At 45.3% G+C, this 21516-nt stretch overlaps 1 pseudogene; it reads left to right on the top strand.

Moving 5' to 3' along the window:
• The first annotated feature begins 1610 nt into the window (after window positions 1–1610).
• Window positions 1611–12201, top strand: LOC115851203 (vacuolar protein sorting-associated protein VTA1 homolog; annotated as a pseudogene).
• Window positions 12202–21516: the final 9315 nt, after the last annotated feature.

The following is a 21516-nucleotide window of genomic DNA, read 5'->3' as shown; positions in this document are numbered from 1 at the left end:
AGTATTTATAATAAAGTTGAATAATTTGAAAGCTTGGTCTTTAAGCACGGAAAGTGAAATTAGCTGTGGCCTGAGAAGACTTGGATCTCTGATGTTGATGTTCTGGAATTCAGTTTGTTGATTTGTCAGATGTTTCAAATAGAATAGGATAGAATAGAATAGAATAAAATAAAATAAAATAAAATAAAATAAAATAAAATAAAATATTGAGACCCTTGTTTCAGATTTGAAGATGAGATCAAGCAAACCTAGGATGGAAGCAAACCTGGAGAGTCTGTTGTTCAGCAGCTCACCAGTGTCATAGATGGCTCATCTGGTGATCACATCCAGTGATTACAGGACACACTGACACCTGAACCCACCCCGGAACTTCCCACAGGGGCCTTGCTGGTACCTGGGAGTCTGTGTGCATGACAATAAATTCTAATGGAGACCATGAACATCCCAACCCCACATTCTTAGGTGAGAGATGCCAAGGAACGTGGCTGAGCTAACAGAACACACAGACAGCTGTAAACATGCACAGAGAGTATTTGAGAATTTATTACGGCACGTAACCCACAGACTGCCCTGAGACTGGTGCTGTCCCCATCCCCGGAGAAAGCTGCCCATAGAGGTCTGACCACCAGTCACAGGCTGCAGGAGGGAGTCCACGGGGACTTCCTGTATGCACCTCCCATTCTTCCTGTAAACTAAAATTGTTCAAAATAGAAAGTTTCTTTTTTAAAAATTAATTTTGTTGGAGTATAGTTGCTTTACAATGTTGTGTTTGTTAGTTTCTACTGTACAGCAAAATGAATCAGCTATACATACACATACACATACATACATCAGCTATACATGCCCTCTTTTTTGGATTTCCTTCCCATTTAGGTCATCAAAGAGCCATGGATGGACCTAGAGTCTGTCATACAGAGTGAAGTAAGTCAGAAAGAGAAAAACAAATATCATATATTAATGCATATATGTGGAATCTAGAAAAATGGTGCAGATGAATTAATTTGCAAAGCAGAAATAGAGACACAGATGTAGAGAAAGTTTATTTTTTAAAAAATAAGTTCTGGAATTTATTATCCAAGTTATTAAAAGCAACTCTTAAAAAAAAATACATCAGATGTCAAAGCACAGCTTCGTGAGCAGAGAAGTAGGAGTAGGGTGAGGGCCTTGGCTAAGAGCTAGTGCCACTTTGTCTGAAACACGCTCTTGTCTACATTTCAGCCCAGACTTACGTGACCAGTGTTCTTGTGGACGTTCTGCTGTTGGGTCGCCATTATCAAAACCGCTGTCAGTGTACAGAGAGTGTTCAAAAACAGTCTAAACCTAACTATTTTTATCCTGCTCTAAAGTTGCACAAATAAGTCTCCCTCGTGTTTATCCATGTGAATGAACTAGGCTGCAGAATGAACAAAGGTAGTGTGCCTGTAATCTCTCCCAGGCAAATTGTAGAGGTTTAACAGAACGCCAATATTGAACTCATTAATCAAGTACGATTAAGAAATTCTTAGCTTCTTTTGATAAGACAGTTTTATCCATTGCACTGTAACAGCCACTCACCATTGCCCCCGTGGCTGAATCTTAAACAGCATGAGGGCGTTTCTCTTTCAAGTGCGATGCGCTACCTGACTGCTCCTGGGTGTATCTTCATGAGGGATTGGGTATGTTTTATAAAATTAAGGTATTTGACTTCATCTACAGGATGTTTCCTATTGTGAGCCTGACTAAGCATGTTGCGAGCATATCATCAACTTTAATAGATTTTCTTTCTTTTTACTTAATTTTTTTGAATTTTATTTTTTATACAATAGGTTCTTATTACTTGTCTATTTTATACATATTAGTGGATATATGTCAATCCCAATCTCCCAATTAATTTTTTTTTTATATTAGGATACAGTTAATTTACAATGTTGTGTTGGTTTCAGGGGTACAACAAAATTACATTTTCTATATTTAACTAATCATGTGTTTTTAGTCATAAGAGTTATGATTTGTTTAGTGTAAATATATAGGCACAGGAAATATATAACTTTTAAAAATACAGTATTGCTCACTTCAAACCCCATAATAACAATGAGAAAGATTATGCCTGCTTTACTCATGATTTTGCCCCAGGGCCTGACTCAGCAGATCCCAGTAAGTACTTGTTGAATAGAGAATGAGTGACATATAAAAGCAGTCACCTGGGATGATGAAACTCCATAATAAGACACAGTGCGTGCTTGCTCCCTTGTTACCGACTCCCTTGCTCCCTTGTACCGACTTACAGGTACGCTGTGTAAGGTAAGAACTATTCTATTACTAGTGATGGAGCAAACTACAGCTACTATGAGGGCAAAAATGTGGGGGGGATTTACAGAGTCACATGGACCCAAAAACATTGAAAAGTGTCCGTTTTAATCAGCTGTGTTATTTTAGGAATTTATCCATTTCATCTAAATATTCAAATTTATTAAACCATAAATTGTCTATACCAGTGTTTTAGACATTTGTTGCTGTTCCTTTCTGGTAGAGGTAATTTTGTCCTTCTTTCTTTTTCTCTCATTCTGTGTTTCTGGGGCTTTACATTTTTGTTGTTGCTGTTTAGTCTTTTCAGAGTAACAGTTTCTGATTTTGTAACTACTCTCTTGTGTGTGTTTTCTTTTCCATTTCATACTATTTGCTCTGATTTTTAAAATCTCCTTTCTTTTGCTGTTTTTTTAAAGTTTAGTTTGTTCTCCTTTTCTATAAAATTCTTCAATTGTATAGTTAAATCATTGAGTTTGTCATTTTTCTTTCCTAAAATAAACTTTCCTAAAATTTACTTTCTAGCACAGCAGTAGCTACGTCCCACAAATTTTCTTATACCAATTTCATTATCACCCAGTTTAAAATATTATGTTCTATTCTATTCTATTCCATTTTTATATTCTATTAATATAACTAACAGAATAATTAATAATATGGTCACTTTCACAGGTTCCAGGTAGACATGAATTTGGGGGAGTGGGTGGTGCCCTGCTCAACCCAGTACAATCTCCAAGTATTTGAGGATTTTCCAGGTATCTTGGTTACTTTTTTCTAGTTTAATTCCACTGTGGTCTGAGAGCATATTTTGTATGCTTTTTATTATTTTAAAATTGTTCAACTGTGGAGCAGAAGGCAGTGGCCCCTGGAGTGATGAGCCCCACCCCCCACAGTATAAAAGCAGGCAGTGTCGTCTGGGGTGGCTGACTACTGCCATTTACATGCTATGCACATTGGAATGAAGATTGTTAGTAAAGCTCTTAAATGTGAATTTTTATCAAAAGCGAATGGATCAGTTCAAAGCTCTTAAGAAACAGCTGAGTGGTAATAAAATTGTTACTCAAGACATAGCTGGTTCTGTCCATTTGGAGAATTATGCTCTGAAATGTTTTTGTGTGCAGACAATGAAGATAGCACCGGTTGTTTTCACAAGATCAAGTCCGTCTATCCTGCAAATCCTTAATAGCTGTCATGACAGTCTTTGGAGAACTCACTGATGACAGTGTGAAACATAGAAAATATACAAGGTGGGGTGACATATGTCCATACTTTTTTAAAGCATAGGGAGACGCCTCAAGGAAGACCTGTTAGAATTGGAAAGATACTGATGTTGAAGAACATGAAGGTGGGGCCGCCCTCTACCCACTTGACCCACTTGAATCAGAACCATCTTCATCTTCAACTGAGGACTCAGAGAGCACGCCCCCAGGCAGCTGTTCTGGAACAGAGCCCTCTCCGTGCACACGCCCCCGCGGATACAGCGGCAGCAGTGCCTCGCAGCACAGGTGAATCGGGTACTGTCCTACCTAGGCCACGGGTTCATCTGGCCATATATTCACAGTTTCCACGGCGGGGATACTGTTCTAACACCAGAGGACGTGGCTCGAGCTCAGATGCACGGCAGGCGTGCTGGCTGGCGGTGCACAGCAATGCGAACGTTCAGCCCTGCTGCGCAGAGCCTTCAGAGGCCCTCAAGTTACTGTCTGCAGGCAGAGAGTGAAGCCTTTGTACAGCAGAGCCGTGTAACTTTGGCCTGCGGAGCCAACGATCGGTTACTCAATCTTCAGCCGATCGCAGCACGGTTCTAAGGAGGACTTCATTTCTACTGACTCTGACAATGAAATCTGCATGCAGACTCTGTTGATGCAGCTTCGATCAGTTTCCACTGCCATTAGTGGACCCAACAATCTCTGGGGATGTAGGGCTGCTGCAAGCTGGGTCCTAAAAATGCCCGCTGCACCCTGCTTCAAAAAAATGAGAGCACATACAAATTACATGTTGGGAATAAGCTTTGCACCTTAATTTGTATACATTAAGAGAATTTGTTCAAATTTATAATGTTCGGATGAACATACTATTACTTTGCTATAAAATCCTAAATTTAATTTGTAATAAAGATTGTTGAACTGTTCTAGCTTACCAGCCGTTGGACTATTCATATTACAGGGTGAATATGAAAGAGATTATGTTAAACTTTGATTTATATTCATGTAAAACATAGTTGTATTAAAAGTTTAAACTTTCATGGAAGGAAATTTAACAAGACAAGGGGGCAGATTCACGTTTAGACTTAAGAATGCTGTTGGTTCTCAGCTGCTTCTTTTATCCACTGAAGCTTGAGGTGAATTACTTCATAGGCGGTTTGACTGCATGTACCAGAGAGTGAACAGAGGACATTATAGTAATACCTGGAATCTTGGCGTTTTATGTTAGGTTCTCCTCTGACGCCATGTGGATTCCGCAGAGCATGACTATGAATCGTGTAGATGATCATGAGTTTAGATTTTTAGCTGTTAATTTACACGTAATGATGGGAATTGTGGACCTACTGTGTCACCTGCATTTGTGCAACGTAAAAATATAAACAAGGATTCTTTTGTATATATAAAAAAATTCAGTTGTGTTTTATGAGCCAAAATGTGGTTTATTTTGGTGAATGTTCCAGGTGAGTTAAGAAGAATGTATCTACAGTTATTGTTGGATAGAATACTCTATAAATGCCAGTTAGGTCAAGTTGATTAATAGTTTTGGTCAGGTCAAACCTCTCCTTTATGATTTTCTGTCTTCTTGATCTATCAGTTACTGGAAGTGGAGAATTAAAGTCTCCAGTTATAATAGTGAGTCTCTCTATCTCTCCACATCCGATTCTATCAGTTTTTGCCACACATATTTTGCCGCTCTGTTGTTACATGCATACATTTTAAGTGTTGTATGTCTTCTTGGAAATTAACTCTTTTACCATGATTTAATGTCCTTTTTATCCTCAACAATTTTTCTTGTGAAGTTTTTTTTTCTTTTAAATTTGTGTAGCTAATCCAGCTTTCTTTTGGATAGTGTTACCGTGGGTGTATCTTTCTCCATCCCTTTATTTTTAATCTGTGGAAGTTTATGTTTTTAAAGTGGATTTCTTGTAGACAACATAATAGTTGAGTCTTGTTTTATCATCCACTCTTGAATTCTCTGTATTTTAACACATATTTAGATCATTCGCATCTAAAGTGATAACTGATATAGTTGGATTAATATCTGCCATGTTTGTAACTATTTTCTATTCATTTTCTTCTACCTTTTCTGCCTTCTCTGGTTTTAATTGAGCACTTTATGATTTTATTTTATCTCCTCTCTTAGCATATTATTTATACATTTTTAATAAACATTTTTAGTTGTCTTAGAGTTTGCAATACGAATTTTCAGTGGATGTAAGTCCACCTTCAAATACCACTTTCCTACTTCACAAATAATGTATGTACCTCATTATAAATTATTCCCAATATCTCCCTCCTGTCATTTATTCCCTTTATCCACATAATATTAATTCCCAATACATTGTTACTACCGTTATTTTAAACAAACTGCTTCTTTTAGATCAATTAAAATATGAAAAATAAAGGATTTCATTTTACCTTAATTTATTCTTCCTCCAATGCTCTTCCTTTTTCAGAAAGATCCAAATTTCTGTCCTGTATCAATTCCTTCCTCCCTTAAAGAATGTATGTAAATTGTACTTCAACATATTTTATTAAAAAAAATCAAGTCCAGTTCCTGCGTATGGGTTCTATGCGGTGACATTTAGGAGAGAGAGATTCACACAACCACCCTGGAGAGGACCACTGGGAACCTAAGGAAATGGGTAAACAATTAGTGTATCAAGTCCATGCTATTTCTTCAAGTAAAGATTGGTTCATACAGTGGAGTATTTCTGCGTGGCTCTGAAATATATCTGTGTTAAACAGATGCTTGTAGGATGTTTGAAATTGTGGAACTCTTCTTGTTTTCATGTAAGGAAGCGTCACCTTAGAAATGGTGTTGACGTGAATGCAGAAACTATTTAAACTGTAAGAAATTCATGGGAGTGCATAACATACTTTGAGATTCTGATTCAGTCCACCTAATTTTAATTATTATCTTGCAATGAATAAATTAAAACCATATGATTTAGTCATGTTTGTAAAATGCTCTTATTTTGAATGTTTTGATTAATCATTTGGTAATAACCCCCCCGCTTTTAAAGTTTAAATGTCAAACATGGATGTCAAATGAGTAATGTAAAAGGTCTGACATATACATTAGCCATATGTAATATTCGGAAACATCTTATTAGACTTTCCTCAGTGGGCTCCTGTCCTGAGAGGCTCAGGATGGTTTCAATTATCTGTTGAAGAGCTCAAGTCTATAGAATATTAAACTATGATGAAACGGAAAGAATATTTTCAGGCAGCTACAGACACAACCCTGCCTGTCGGGATGAAAGTCTGGGAATGAGTCATCTAGAAGGGGAGGTGTGATCACATTTCCCTGTGAGGAGGCCGTGTCTGCAAGGCTGATTGCACAACCTGGACGGCCCTCTCACCCCTGGCCTGAGAGGCCCTGGGTCACATGCTGGGTCGAGACCATTGGGCAGGGAAGCGCTACAGATGTCCTGGCAGGACAGACAGATCTCCCCAGCCACGTGGAGCCTGCACCTCCTGGGGAATCCCTGGTGTGGCTACTTTTGCTTCTGAGAAGGCTGTCTACATCTGAAAGCCTTGTGTATACACTCCAGCTGGGGGGCTGCAACCAGCCCTACTCCTGGCGGACAATGCCTTCGAGTATCAGGTGATCTCTGGAGACTGAGGATAGCGCCACTTTCATTCAAGCGTTTGGGAGTAAATGGCTTAAATAAGGTAGTGAAAGGCTGTGAAAAGTCAAGGAACCGTAATCAAGATGGCACCATGAATTCCTGCTTTCAATCCCCACCCCCGGCCCGAGCAGTGAGGATTTAGAAAAAGTACATAATGAAACTGAGTGGAACAAAGGAAGCAGTCAGAGTCGGGCTCTTTTTCTTAATCAATATATATATATTTGAAGTATAGTTGATTTACAATGTGCTAATTTCTGCTGTACAGCAAAGTGATTCAGTTATTCTTTTTTTTAAATATTCTTTTCCATTACGGTTTGTCATAGGATATTGAATATAGTTCCCTGTACTCTATAGAAGGACCTTGTTGTTTATCCATTCCATATATAGAAGCTTACATCTGCTGACCCCAACCTCCCACTCCATCCCTCCCCAGGCCCCTCCCTCTTGGCAAAGGTCTGTGATTTTGTTTCTGCTTCGTAGATTAGTTCATTTGTGTCATGCTTTAGATTCCACATATAAGTGATAACCTATGGTATCAGAGTCAGGCTTAGAACTTTCAAAATCAGACCTGGTCCCAGGAGAGGTCCCACTGCTGGTGAGAGGGTGACGCAGGACATGGGGACCCGGGACCCCCAGTATCAGGCTGCCCACAGGACCAGAGGGAAGGCAAGGGGTGAGTGAGGGGCACAGGTCACAGGTTTCCTACTGATGGGGCATCTTCCTTCCCTCTGCATGTTCTTCCACCACCTCGTCTAAACATTTGCCCCCAAAGCACAAATAATCTCAGCACCACCCTTGCTGCGCTCCGTCTTCAGCAGTTACCCCAACACATGACACGGCTAAGAATTCCCAGGACACCGCTCCCGGCAGTGAGTGCGAGAAGGGCCCTCTCGCCAGTCTCTGGGACCAGGCAGATGTGCCCCAGAGGAATTAGCTGTGAACTGAGTTTCCAGGGATAAGAACGTGGTAATAGGTGAATAAGCCTGGGAGACAGGACAGGAACTCTGGAGAGAAGAGATAGCACATGGAAGACACAGAGAGAGAAAGATCCTGGTGGATGTGCCCCCCGAGTGGTACCACTGAAGCACTGAAGACAAAGATGGACGTGCTGGCTGGTGGCAGATGCCTAAATTCTTCCTAAGAAAGCCGGGGTTCACCTGCCGGCCAGTGAACAGCCATTCCAGGTGTAAAGAATCAGAAGACAGCAGATCTACTTTGAATGAGGTCTGTTTTAGATTGATAAGTAAATTCTGGTTCTAGTGTGGGTGGGGCAGACTTGAAAATGTGAGATCATGAAAAGTCAGGATTGTAATGCCATCACCAGCTCCTGACCCCCGCTCTTTACCTGTAGACGCCCTTATCACTCACACTCACCTGTAGATGCTCTCCATGCCTCATGGTCACCTGGCACCTGGGACGCTGACCAAGGCTCTCCTTGAAGGGCTAGTTTGTGACATGTGGTTCACACACAAGGTTGCAATTCTTTTGGTTCAAGAGTCTGAGCTTTGTGGGGAGACAGATCTGCCCTTGACAATGGTTTTATATCTCCCCAGCTGCGTGGTCTCCGTCATTGGGCTAATGTCTTGAAACTTCAGTCTTCTTATATATAAAATTTGAATAATAACACTCAGTCCTTAGATTGCTGTGAGGGTTCAGTGTACAGTCCGTGGAAAGCGTTGACAGTGTTGAGGAGTTATCTGCGAGAGGGACGAGGGGCCCTCTTGGGGGAGCTCGGAGGATGAGGTCACAGGTCATCGGGGTCAGAGGGCGACCTGAGAGACTCCTGCTGCCGAACCTGTCCCAGAAGATGCGAGGGGGCTTTGGGGGAGATGGAAACAGTGTCTTCTTTCTGAGGTGAATCCCAGGCACCAGGAAACTCTGGTTAAGGACATTTAGTTTGTGCCTGGAAACACGGGGCTCAGAAGAGAGTCTGGGTCTGGACCTGTGAATCTGGAAGAACATAAGTGAGGCTGAGGTCATGGTAACCCACCAGGTTTTGTAGGAGGAACAGGGAGTGGGGAGAGGAAGGGGCTGAGGATAGACCCTGGGGACCCACGCGCATGGCCTCTGGGGGCTGGACAGCAACCGGGGGTGGGGGGGACATGGGCCCCCAGGGTAAGGACACCCCCAGGGGCTGTTTCGTCAGCACACGGCCCTCAGATCCGAGTCCACCGCCCGCCTCTGGTACCCGCTCCTCGGAATTCAATGGGATTCAGCCGACTGTGGTGAATTAGCTGTTTGTGATTGTTTTGGAGCTCAGCAGAGCCTATCAGGCTAGTAGTTAGAGGCTAACTACTACATCCTCATCTGGCCTGCAAAATCCAAACCCATCTCACCACTGGCCGTTCAGTTGTATTTGTTTTTTTGTTTGGATATTTAGAATTTTATTTTATTTTTTATACAGCGGGTTCTTATTAGTTATCCATTTTATACATATTAGTGTATATATGTGAATCCCGATCTCCCAATTTAGTGGTATTTGTTTTCTACTTTAGGTATTGGAGGAAAGAGCTGTGATTATGTGAATTGAGTACCCAGCTTGCAGCTTGATAAAATTAGCAGCCCCGTCATTCTGTTGTCACTTTATCGGTGTGCTTTGCTCTTCTCTTGCCCATTTTCCTTTCTTTTTTCTATCACAGCCCAGTAATCTGAGAATCGTGAGAAGAAGCTGTTTAAAAGTCACCCAGCTTTTGCATGGTTTGAATCAAATAAACAGTGCTGTCCAGATGGGGAAACTAACATCTTGAAAACTGAAGGATCTCATCCAGCTTCTAGAAAAGGCGAGTCACCTCTGGGGCTGTCAAGTGAAGAGCCGCAGTGAAGTTGCCGGGAGGAAGCAGAAGTCCGTCCTTTCCGGTCCCATAAAGACGGTGCTCTCTGTGGGAATTCCTATTACCGAAGTCCACGAGTCCACGTGCACTGCCCACAGCTGGGTCATGAGGCGGCTCCCTCCGAGCTGGAGCACAGGAGGCAGCCCTTCATCTGCCACTTGATGTCACACGGATGTCCCTCAGCAACAGAGGAGGGGTGGGAGCTGGGGGTGTGTCCAATCACAGATCACGCACGGCGGTGTGACGACGCAGGTACGTGTGTGCAGACATGTGCGTGCACAGACGTACGAACATACAGACACACACGTATGCCCATGCACCACGCTAGCATCACAAAGCCTGGTATCAAAATGGCAGCCCTGACTGATAGAACTATTGCCTAATCTTTCTGCATCTCATCCTCCTAAATTTTACAATAATTGTGAACTGGTCTCTAAAGCTTTTCCTAGCCCTACCTGGAAATGGCACACAGCTCACGGCTCCCACCCTGCCTCCCACTGCCAGGCCCTCTTCCCCACCCTCACGCCGAGGAGGGCGGCCCCAGCCCCGCGTGTCCTGCTCGGCATGGCCTGTCTCCGTGGCTTTGCTCACGGGGTGCACAGGGGGCTCCTCCTTCCCTCAGGGCCTGGCCCCTCTTCGCCCCCCTAGAATCGTGCCCCCGCAGGTGCTGGGTGCTGGCCTGACACGTGGTGTTCATGGTGACCTGGAGGCTGAGACGCCCAATTTCTGCTCCCTTCAGGGCCGAACTGCTTGATTTGGGGGACAGTCCGCAGAAACTGGCTGGGGTGCACACAAGGGTACTCGCCAATTACAAAGGTAAGGAAGGATGAGCGTGGGATGGTCTGTACTTCGTTTTCCCATTTTATGTACAATACACCTATTACTTACTTACAGTAGACTTACTATTGGGACACTTAACTGTGCTCATTTCAGACAGTTAATGCTCGGATATGGGACATGGTTTCCAATGTTCCACAGGCTGTAAAGGGAGCGTCTCTCCTGCACCTGTGCCTGCCCGCCCCCTCAGAAGCAAGCTCTGTCCTGTGCATCTCCTGCACAACCCTGGAAATACCCAATCCCAGGTTACTTTTGCTTTTCAAGGCAGTGTGGTGAAGGATGCTTTAATTCAGGTAGCTGTTTCTGTGTCTTGGATTAAACAAATAACACAGGAAATAATCAAATATCAGGAAAGTTTATCTGATTCAGAATGAGGCTCCCAGATCCTAAGTTGGAACCTTGGAAGGAAGAATGGAAGTCGCCCCGTGTGACTCTGATGACACTGCCCTTGGCCCGTCTTCCCAGAGCAAGAAGCAGCCCACACTCAAGAAGCAGCTGCTCTGTGCTGGGCTGGATGCTAGGCCTTCAAAGAACGTAAGCCTCTGTCACTCGTGAGTCTGGAGTTTGTAGACCAGGAGAACAAACAAAAAGTGTTTCTTTTTTACAAAAGTTATTTGTATACCTTTTGAATAGGTCAGGTGTGCTTCACTGCCATCATGGGATTTTTATTCTTATGTTGCTCTGTACCCTGTAGTCAAAAGAAAATTATAAAAACACACATGCCATACAAGAAAGTTATTGGGAGTAAAAACACTTGTTGTGGAAGGCTTTGTGGCATGCAGGTAAGTCAGGGGTGTTTCTAAAGGGTTATTTGCTATCGGGGTGACTTGGCCGGACAGGCAGTAGCATGAGGGCTGCTCGTTTTGAAGGAATGACACTTACACGGAGGTCAGTGAGCTGGAGGTGGGTTTAGTCCTCATGCGCCGTTGTTGCTTTGCAGGCTCAGAAACCCAAAGGCCGGGAAGAGCTGGTGTGGGAGGAGGGTGGGCAGGGAGGGGGCCGAGGGACCGCGTGGTGGCCTGTGCAGCTGCCCGTGGGATCCCGAGGGGACTCAGCCACGGGGCCACTCCCAGTCCAAGAATTCACTTCCCTTGGAAGCTAAACATGTTGAAACTGTGTTAAAGGTCTGAAATCAGATGATTACTGAATGACAGCCCTGTTCTGTGTTTATCTCGGTGGTGCCCTGAGTCACAGCCGTGTCAGAGCTCCGATGAGTCACAATGTTATGAACAGGCATCGTCCGACTAGTTTTGCAAAACGAGTTCGCGTCCCTTAGCACCTTCTGCGTCCTCCTTCCCAGCGGCTTCTGCCCTGTGATGCACTGCTCGGCGGGGGTCGCATCTGTCTGTCCCTGTGTGCCCTCAGGCCCACGCGGTGCTGGGCGTGCAGTGGGCCAGCAGTGGGACGTGAGGCCAGGAAGTCACAAGTGGATGAGTGTCTAGAAAACCCCGGGCCACGTCCTTACTAGTGGCATCAGTGACAGTTTTGACAGCACTAGGTTTTAGTGGTGATCGTGCTTCTCTTCTTGAAAAGCAGGTGGAATCACAGTGGACGTACGTCATCTCTGCATCCTTTCCCAGGAGACTGACCATGAAGGCTGTAGCTGAACCTCAGTCTCCACTCTCTGGGCTGATTGCTCCCTACGTTTTTCTAGGAAGGAACAGGGAGAACCTTAGCTGTCTCTGCCTCAGGAAGTCAGAAGTTATAACTGGCTTTAAAGATGCTAATGGAGCACGACCGGCTGATCGATGCCCAAGGCCCAGCGTCTCCGCCCCACGGGAGGAAAGTGGTCAGAACATGTTCTCTCTGCGAAGCGTTCCAATGTTTGTTCCCACTGAACTTGCCTCTGGCTGTTGGACACGTTCTCTGGAGCCTCCACGTCCCACGAGGAGGGGCCAGGCTTGGGGCTGCCTGGCCGCAGAGGAACTCGCTCAGCAGGACCTGCTGGGATGGAAGAGGGATGAAAGGACAGCAGAGCCTGGCTGGCGGCTGCCTCCCGTTGGCCTGAAATGTCTCTCTCGCTGCACTTTGAAGAACCAGAGACCCAGGCAGAGTTGCTCTGATTCTGGCCGCTACGAAGACATGCATGAAACATCAATCTTTATCAGTGGCCTTTTGGAAAAGATGTGGCAGATGGTAGGACACAGCTTTGCCCTCAAGAAAATACAGGGAATCTGTCAAAGCTTATGTTGATCCAGTTCCATTCCCCGCACTCACCCACCAGGACCTTCATACTTGAGTCTCTCCCTCTAGAAGGAAATTCAAGGACCCTGGCCTGGCCCGCCTCCCTCTCTGTGGCCAACGCCCTGGTCCTGCAGCGTTCATGCCTTCTGTTCTTCGGGAATATAGTCCCCAGATAATTTTGTCAGATGTGATAGGCTACGTACAGCCCCAAAGATGTGCAGATTCAAATCCCTTAGAACCTGTGACTATTCCCTGATTTGGCAAAGAGACTTTGCAGGTAAGTGAATTAAGGGTCTTGAGATGGAGATTACCCTGGATTGTCCACATGGGCCCTAAATGCCCCTGCAGTGTCCTTAAGGGGGAGGCAGAGGGATGTTTGACGGCACGGAAGCAGAAGGGGGGTGACCACTGGGCTGCTGGATGCGGGGAGGGGGAGGGGCTGGAGCCCGGCAGCCCGAGAAGTTAGAATAAGAAGGAGTGGGTTTCCCACAGTCCAGGAGGGAGGGCATAGTTTTGGTCCAGTACCTCTGGTTGTAGACTTCCAACCTCCAGAACGACACAAGATTGAATACGCGTTGTCTGAAGCCGCCCAGTCCGTGGTCGTTTGTTACAGCAGCGCTGGGAGTTCATACAGGGACCAAGTGTCGGCCAAGAGCAAAGGCGATGGTTCTCAGCCCCTCTTGTAGCTCTTGGTCATCGTGCTGGGTTCGGATGGTGAGACACACCTGCAAGCGTGGTGCCAACCATCCTGGAAAGTCTGCTTAAAGAAGGGGTCCGACTTCTCTGTTCTTCTTCCTGCCAACTACGCTGACACGTTCTCTGGACGCCAGCCGCCGTCTGGGACCATGAGACAAATTTGGGAATGAAGACTGCACACGGTGGGTCAGCAAGACGAGATAAGCACGGCAGCAAACCTCCAGGTCTCAGGTAGGAGGAACAAATCCTCATCGAGCCACACACCTTCTTATCCATCTCCTCCGAAGGGCCCTGTGGATCGATGTAGGCCTCTGTCTCTTGCCCTCTAAAACTTTTAGCATAGCAGTATCATAAATTTATAAATAGGAAGAAACTCCGATTAGATTAATTTACAATAAGGTGTGGTTGACCAAGAAGTTTCTCGAAGTTTACATTTGAGGAATAAGCACGTTTTAAATCAAACGCCCCTCCCAGGCAGTACATTTCCCATTTAGGATAAAATAGAAGGAGAAAAGAGCCAGGCTTCACCCCTGTGGACCCTCTTCATCTTTGGAGTTTCCACAGTGGTTGAAAGTTTGGAGCTGCAGATCAATATTTCTTTTTTCTTTTTTTCGATGTTTGTAATTGCTATTTATTTTCATGTTCCCTCTTATTTTCTTTTCTCTAACTCATAGAAGACAGGAGTTTTCTCTTTAGGTCTATGTTGAAGCATCCTAATGTTGCTGTCAGCACAATATTTTATGGAAGCAAATGCAGTGGTTTGACTGTCCTTCACGTGAGCATCTTAAAAACATAACAGTAGTAAGATTCATAAAGTCTAAGATCATTGAATCGTATTTTCCCTTCTGTTTATGGAACAAAGCTTTCAATTGATTTTATGAGTTAGTTCCCAAATACTCCCTCTTTGTGAAGCAGTGGGGATGGCGTTACAATGCTGGTGTCTGCCCAGTGACCCAACACCTGTCCTTCTTGCCTATAGTGAAAGAAGATGAAAGCTGGCCCTTCGATGCTGCTGCGATGGAAAGTCTTTGGGAAATGCATCGACAATAAAAGCAACATTTAATTATGTACAGCTCATCACTGTATGTTGAATAAAGCTCTTGAGATGTTTGTGAAAACAGATTCTTGCAGCCTGGTTTTGTACCTTCCTGCCTTTAACTAGGCCAGGAAAAGACATATCTTTTCCCCTTTTCTCAGCTTCTTGGCAATGTCAGTTCCCATTCCAGCCAAAATCTAGAAGTGCGGAGAGCACTGATTGAGAATAGCTATTTGAAAAACCAGTATGTTTAATACCACACAGTGGGCTGGCTTGAACTTGGAAATGAATGTCCACCTCCAATCTTTACATCAGAGCAGTTTCAGCAGGTTTCATCGCTGCCTTGCAGAAGGACGACTGTATTGTTGTCCCTCAGAAGGTCATGTAGCCCCCAGAGGAGGGCATTTCCACATCAATGGAACCCTACAGCCAACTCAATAAGATTTCTCAGAAACAGGTTGAAGGGGATCAGTGTTTCCTAATCAGATTTGATAGTTGAGTTTTCAATGGATTGAAATTATTTAGATGTTTAAAATGAATACTAGTCTTCTGAGATTCTGTATCTCTGAAAGAAATTTTAAATGAATCTTTAAAGACTGCACAGGGTTATTGTTGGAGTATGTCCTATGAACTGTTCATATGAACACATGGACTGGAGTCCAGAGATGCTCGGGAAGCTGGATGTTTTAATAGGAAGATTAGGTTTTCAAAAGTTGAGTGTTGAACAAGGGCCTTCTCATTGTAAATGTCAAAAGGCTAAGTAAGAAATATTCAATTTATTTTTGTATTTTATTTTATTTATTTTTTTATACAGCAGATTCTTATTAGTTATCCGTTTTATACATATTGGTTACATAAAACCTCATAGCACTTGGTTTGTGTGTGGGTACTCGGTCGATGATGAATCTGGTGTCCATCCAGATTTGCTCCAGATCAGGCCCTGGAGGGGACGAGGATGCAAGTTACCCCTGAGGGTCTCCGGGTGACTCTCCACTGGTCATCCTGTCCTGGAGCCTCAAGGCAGCCTGTCTGTCCCCTTGGCTGCGTGCATTGCTTCGTTGGGTTGAGCCATCTGGAAGTTTCTGAGTCAGAGACTGAGAGCTCATTGCTGTTGGACATGTAATGGACAGGTAAGTGGAGATCTAATCAGTGTTCTCAGCGGTAGAGGCTATTTCATCCTTCAGGGATCTGGGGGCAGAGGATTTATACAGAGACGTGAAGAAGTATTCATGCTACTGAATGATTCATTATTGTGAACAGTCACTGACAAAAATTGACAGTAGCCTGCTTTAGAATGTCTTCTGCACTGAAGCCTTTGACAGTGGGCCCAAGAGCATGACAGGACATTCCCTGGCATTGCGTCACACCCCTGAGACTCCTGCAGTGTGGCGTTGTGTCATTTCAAAGGACACTCAGTTTCCAATAATAAATGTAATTTCTAACTTGAGGTATATTAAGCACATGTGTTTACTTTGCAAGGGTTCTGAGACTTCCTTTTTCATTTTAAATAGAGAAAAAGCCATCCAGCCATGCCAATTCTAGCTGCAAAATAACAACTGTGCTCTTGGCAAATAAATCGGGGTAAATAATGGCTTGTGCTACCTGAGATGTGAATGCATGACTTCAAAACACAGAGAATACTCAATTTTTTTTGTGTGTGAATGAATGAATGAACTATTCTCACTTAAGTGGGACATGGAAGTACAAACGTGAGAATTTAAAGGAAAGGAATAAATGCCTGTTGAGAGAAGCAGCGAGTGCTCCTGGAGCTGGATCTTGGCAGGTGGGCAGAACCTCCTAGTGATGGAGGCTCAAGTCCTGTATTGCTAATTCTTCTGCTCTGAGAATGATGAGGGGGCTGTAAACCCACAGAAATGACAAGAGAGGAGACAAATGCCACTTTATTGCATCAATGGAATGGATGTCAGCCAACGCAGGGCTTTCTGGTTGTCATGAGGCTTCAGTGAGTTCCCTCGTCCAACACCTAAAAGGACATCTCTCCGTGGATCCTACACCCCACACCCAATATTCAGGATTTTATGACCTCCAACTGGTTACACTTTACAGGAGACCAGAGGAGTGTGGCCAACACGCTTAAAGTGTGTTTCAGGAAGAGAGGAAACAGGGAAGGGGTCCAGAGTGAGATGAATGTCCGAAAGTGTTCCATGGAATGGAAAAGAAAGGCACACACAGGACCTGGGTTTCTCAAGTATCCCAACCACTGGGGTCCTGCTGAGAGGACATGACAGATGAAGAGTCCTGGAATCTGACTGTTCCATCCTCTCCAGGGGGATAAGGAAAGAGTCGAGGAGAAGGACGTTCCCTTTCCCTACCATAGGGGGTTGATAGGTGATTGCATTTCCAACCATGTTCATACTTTGCTTCTCTGTCACCTGGCTCAGAGCTGCCCTGTCCTAGACCTTTTGGGGTCACACAAGATGGAAAGTGGGGTGGCTGTCTTGTCTCTCACACTGTTACGTACCTCAAGGATCAGTGACAAGATAAACGTAAAGTTGACTCAGACCAGCATTTACTGTTAACTTTTACTGTTAATTATTCTTTATTATTGAAAATACCATTCTCCACAGTGGTTAAAACAGAGGGGATCCAAATAATCTCCTTATCTTGGAGTGCATACGATATGCTTCAGGTTATTCTGTTAAGAAGGGGCTGCCTGATGCCCCTTCCTCAACAGGCAGGACACAGCTGCACCTGGCTTTTGTCCTGGACGTGACCGAGTCCTCCTTTTCCAATTTTAGGGGACCCGGTGGAGGTCTCTAACATGTTAATTAGAAGAAATGAGCAAAGAAAACAAGTCCTCTTTTCTGCCTATTAAATTCCCAACTTATAAGATGTCTGAACTGCCCCGTCTCCTTCCCTGTGTCTTTATCGCGGACCTATATTTCCACGAGGTCCATTTGACAGGAATTAATGGTGAAGATTTTCTTGTGGATGCAGACCATGCAAGGGAACAAACACACAGGACTCAGCACGGTATTAACAAGAGAAAGTCTAGTGGTTAATGAAGTCACAGAAGACGCCTGCCTAGGGGAGGTTAGGCCTCAGTTACGCAGGCCCACAGCCGTCCACATGTGCTTATTTGGAGGTTGCTAAAGTCACGTTCAAATCCCATGTTCCACCATAACTACACCACATGCAGTGTGATGTAATGAAACATAATGATGACAGCAGTGCCGTTAACTGAAAAATCTTATTATATGCCTGGTGACTTCGGTTTTATATAAATTATTTTATAAAATCCTCAAAATAAATCTGTGAGCTCAAGTTGTTACTTTATATGTATCATTTTATTTAAATACATCTGAGAGGTGGTGTAACTTGCCCGAGGTCACACTGCTGGTACAGAGGTCTGGGTGAATCCCTGGTCTGGGTGAATCCCTGGTCCCGGGGCTGCACAAATCTTACACTTCCCAATGACACCCCTCCCTGCTTATTAATCAAGAAATAAAGAATGACAATAAAAATGACAATTTTGTCATTTGCTGCAACACAGATGGACTTGGAGGACATTATGCTAAGTGAAATAAACCAGACAGAGAAAGACAAACACTGTATGATATCACTTATATGTGGAATCAGAAAAATAAAACACTCTAGTGAATATAACAGAAAAGAAGCAGACTCACAGATGTAGAGAATAAACTAATGGTCACCAGTGGGGAGAGGGAAGAGGGGAGGGGTGTGATAAGGGTAGAGGTTAAGAGATACAAACTGCTACGTATAAAATAAAGAAGCTACAAGGATATATTGTACGGCAAGGAAATATAAACACTATTTTACACTAACTATAAATGGGGGACAATCTTTAAACATTGTGAGTCACTCTATTGTACACCTAAAGCATATAATATTGTAAATCAACTATACCTCAATTTAAAAAAGAAGAAAAGGAAATAAAGAAAGAGAAAAAAATTGTTTGGGACTCTGACTGTTTATCTGGCATGAAAAATTTATTCTTAGCATAAACAACATAAACGTTGCCAAGGAGGATCTTTTGGGAAACAATTATGCAAAATAAGTGATGTCATTGCAGGGGGTTTAGATGTCTCATGAAACTTATTTCTAGAGATCTGGCTCCTGGGAATTGGTGAGTCATGTCACTACGTTCTGATTTAGCATCAGTTTTGAGGTCACATAGGAAGTTGCAAAATTAAGAAGCTTAGATAAAAAAATCAAACCCTATTTTTTTGTAGCCTCTTGAGTGAATGGAAGCCTGGAGGGTCTCACTTCAGACTGGCTAGAGAATGGGGTCAAAGGTGGGAAGGCACCATTCACAGCAGGGATGCAGAGGTGAAAAGTCAAGGAGGCAGGATCATCCAGGGCTTATCTTATAGAGAGTGTTTCCAAAGCTCTGTGATGGGTAAGGGGCATGTGGTTAAATGCTATTGAATCATACTCTTCCCTTTTTGCTGTTTGTTAAGAACTTCAAGGACACAAGTGCACTTGCCCCTGCAGAATTTAAAGGCTGACTTGTCCCCAGTGGAACCAGGCCCCACTGCTGTGTCCCTAAGGGTGGGAGTTAACTTCTGCTGACAGACATCCTCTGTCCTCTCCTCCCACGGGGAGTGGCCTGGCAGGGAGAGAGGCTGGCTTCCCAGCATCCTGGGGGATACCCACCCAAAGATTTGCAGTCTGTCCTTCTGAGCTGGTGGATGGCGTGAATTCACAGCTGTGTTCCCGGAATCTTCAAACTCCGTGGGTGTAGCTCCTCGAAGCGGCAGGATGAAGTGAGTCCTGGAGGTCTGCCTGTTGTTGGTCCTCAAAGCCTCCCATCAGCACCCTCTCAGGGAGTCCCCCAGGGATGCTTTCCATTCCAGCATGGGGCCAAAGGTGATGCTTTGATCCCAAATAAGGACACTGCTGCGTCACTCTGCATTCAGTTGGCTGAGGGACTGTCCACCGCCGGCTCCTTTCCTCCTCTGCACTTGGCCTCCTGTTCTCCTGTTGTTCCTTTCCAGTTCCCTTCCCTGGTTCCAACTCCTCCCACCCACTGGCTGCTGGGGCCCCCAGTTTTTGGTCTTCCGTCCTCTCTATGGAGGAGCTGAGAGCAATGCCCTCTGAAGCCTGGCCTCTCCCAAAGCCGCATCTGCACCGCCGGCCTCTTTTCTGAGCTCCAGCTCGCACGTCCCCGGGCCTGCGCCCCTCCAGGGGAACGTCTAACCCACACGTTCACCAACAAGCGTCCCGTCTCTATTTATTTCTTGACCAGATTATCACGAGCCCATCTAATATCTCCCACGGTGAAGGTCTTGACCTTCTCCTGTTGTCAGACCCTGCCCGCCATATCCGTCACCACACACAGCTTCCACTCCCCCAGGCCTCTGCATCCCAGCCTCCTGGCACGTCTGCTCATCTTCAGGAAGCCTTCACAGCCTCCTGTCTGGACTGAGTCAGGGTCTGGACCTTCTCCCCGTGTCTCCCGGTGTTCTCCCCGACCAGTCAGTGCTCTCATGGTAGGCTGGACGACCTGTCTAAAATGCAGAACTGCTCAAGTGACCGCTCTGGTTAAAAGCCACTGGCGACTCTCACACTTGGCTGGAGGACATTCTGCGGAGGGGAATTTGGCCAATGTTTCGAAGTTAAAAATTCACCCACCCTTTGATGCACTGTCCTGAGGCCATCCTGTCACATGTGCGCAAAGGCACACAAATAAGGATAATCGCTGGGGGTGGTACATCAGCACGGGCCTGGGAACGCCCCAAATGCCCACTGGCAGGGACACCGGCAAAACGAAGAACTCACCCAGTGAGGTGTGCACAGTCATCGCAGGGGACGAGGCAGCTCCTCTGAGCTGGTTCAGGAAGGTCTCAGGGTTGCGCCCCGGCAGCCCCGCCCAGAGCCCCTCGGGCCCTGCACTCCCTGTCACCAGCTCTGACAGTTCCCCCCACCCACCCACCGCCAGCACCTGCTACTCCTGCTGAGGGGGGTCCTCCAGGCCACTAGGCAGATTCACCTGTGGGCACAGGGCCGGGGGTGTAGGAGAGGGTGTCCCCCAGGCTGGCCCCGGGCCGCCGACAGAAAGGTGGGGAGAACCAAGCTCCTGGACCCAAGTTCAGGAGAAACTTGGAGGTATCCCTTACATCCTGGGGTCCCTGCAGAGTCAGAATTGGACAGGGCCAGCTTCACGGGCTGCCACCCATGTGGTCAGACAGGGCCCCTCAATCGGAGGCCTCATACTTGATTTAAAGCTCGGCTGTCCCTATCTTGATGGTTTTTCCTTTTTATTTTGCACCGGGCTTTGCAATTTGTGTAGCCAAGCCTGGCTCTGAGAATGTTGCGTTACAATGCGCCGTGGCTGGCCGTGGCCCATCCCGGACCAGGACCCCCTCCCTACTGTTTCTGTAGGGTGCACTCAGCACATCACGACTTGATAAGATCTGCTTCTGGGCAACCTGACCAACCCTGGAGCGCTTATGTGTCCTTGTGTGCTGTGCAAATGTGTGATTGTGTGTGCTTGTTACACCACCTCTGGGACACACACAAGACGTGGAAGAGGAAGACAAGAGGGTGACGGACGGGGGCTTAGGAGGCGGAGGTGGGCGTGAGGAGAGAGCCCACTGTTCATTAAAGTGTGGCTTGGGATTTGTTTTTAATTTTGTACTGTACGCAATTGTTATGCATTTGGAAAAAAAAAACTGCAGACAATTAAAACAGACAAGCAAAACCCAGAACCCCGATGTTGACATAACTGAGGCTAAGCTCCTGGGAATACGAGTCCTTGGATGTCTGGACGGACAGACTTCTGCAGCCCCAACTCCCCTCACTCCTTCCTGTTCACCTGTGTTCCA

The sequence above is a fragment of the Globicephala melas genome, chromosome 14 (assembly GCF_963455315.2).
Source record: "Globicephala melas chromosome 14, mGloMel1.2, whole genome shotgun sequence".
NCBI classification, from domain to species: Eukaryota; Metazoa; Chordata; class Mammalia; order Artiodactyla; family Delphinidae; genus Globicephala; species Globicephala melas.
This window is presented reverse-complemented; position numbering and strand designations above follow the sequence as displayed.